This window comes from Nomia melanderi, chromosome 3 (genome assembly GCF_051020985.1).
Source record: "Nomia melanderi isolate GNS246 chromosome 3, iyNomMela1, whole genome shotgun sequence".
NCBI classification, from domain to species: Eukaryota; Metazoa; Arthropoda; class Insecta; order Hymenoptera; family Halictidae; genus Nomia; species Nomia melanderi.
The window spans coordinates 637,940-639,531 of record NC_135001.1 but is presented as its reverse complement, the minus strand read 5'-3'; the positions used below and the strand labels follow the sequence as shown (position 1 = coordinate 639,531).

The following is a 1,592-nucleotide window of genomic DNA, read 5'->3' as shown; positions in this document are numbered from 1 at the left end:
ATTTTGTTACATTCTATATGTTCGTAACAATGATCATATTCGGTAGAAATACTTGAAATAAAATAATTCTTCGAATAGGATTATTCAGTTCAGTTCTTTTAATATTCATTTAGAAGCAGACTCCGCTGAGCCAGCCAGTTTTGATATCGTGAATATCGCGTGCCTGTGGATGACACCACTCAATAGTATTTCCACTTCATTTCCTTATCTATTCTACTAATAAATCATATTATTATTACACTAGTAAATCCAATTCCATCTAGAATAAAATTACTCCGCGCCAGATACGCTACAGCTAAATAATTCAGAGGAGATAAGTGTCAGTGGAAGCTTTATTTATTCATTTTCCACGTTAATATCCTGTTCTGACAATTGCTCATTACTATTCATGCCATTATAACAGATTACAAGTTCGAGAAACATGGAAACAGAGCTGAATAATCAAATGAAACTCTCGAAAATTATACGGAAATGATACCACCCAGTGATTTTAATGACTCTAAAATATGTTACCTGTTGAATGACCGAATAACTCTTTTTTATACCTGCTTTGCTGCTCGGTTGTGGTATTCAAGATATAAATATTATTTTTTAGCTTACCTCTCGATGATAGCATTGTTATAAACAATTTACAATAACTTAAGTTATCAAACTGATAATTAATAATTTTACAATTCGATCAATTCGATCAATTCGATCAATTCAGTTATTGTAAATTCAAACAAAGATAGCTTTGTTTATAGCAATGCTGTGATCGTAAATTAAAAAAAGTATAATAAAGAAATTAATGATAATTAATAATTTTATAATAGATCGATCAATAATTTATAAAATTCTCCTGCGCTGATAATTTTGATAAATGCAAAGATATGTCGTTCTACAATCAAAATTTACAAAAATCAGAAAATGTCAAAAAATTGATTTAATGAACCACTCAATTATTACACGATATATTCAGAAGCTACAAAACAAGGGCTGTCTAACCTACAAAAAAACCGAAGAACCGAGTCAAATCCTTTAACACGTTGACTGCCACGAGAATATCTAGCGTTTTGAATAGTAATACTCATTCTTTAATAACAAAGGTAAATAATATTGAAAATAATTATTAATGATTTAGTATTACAGTAGTCATATTACGCTATGATCTATCTACTTATGTTACTATTATAAATATTTTTATTTAAGATCAAGTTTTTTATTGTAATTGTTCTTCAGTAATTTGGAAGCTCCGGCCATCAGTGACCACCGCAGCAGTCAAAGTGTTAACAACTAAGAACAATATTTGTTCCATAGAAATTTACAAAAAGAAAATATTAAAAAGTGAACATAACCTTCACTGGCGTCTGAGCGCCTCATATTCGCTATGACGCACCGTAGACATGCGTGTAGCGAGCAACAGCACCGGTCTGAATAAACGCCGGGATATGAAAGGCTAGACTGCTACAAAGGGAAGAACTTTCTTCCTCGCAGAGCGTGGGGAACGAAGATCAATTCGGTGGCTGAGCTGTCACTTATTTCTCCGCAGAGAGAAATAAAGGTCTCGGTATTAAGTTCTTTAATAAAGGAAGAGAAGCAAGACGGGAAAAAAC

General features: G+C 32.2%; 1 long non-coding RNA gene across 1 annotated transcript; it reads left to right on the top strand.

Annotated features, from left to right (window-relative positions):
- The first annotated feature begins 407 nt into the window (after window positions 1–407).
- LOC116431821 (uncharacterized) lies at window positions 408–1,328 on the top strand. Its single transcript, XR_004236009.2, has 3 exons — window positions 408–566; window positions 813–1,085; window positions 1,219–1,328. It is a non-coding gene; the product is annotated as an uncharacterized LOC116431821 (long non-coding RNA).
- Window positions 1,329–1,592: the final 264 nt, after the last annotated feature.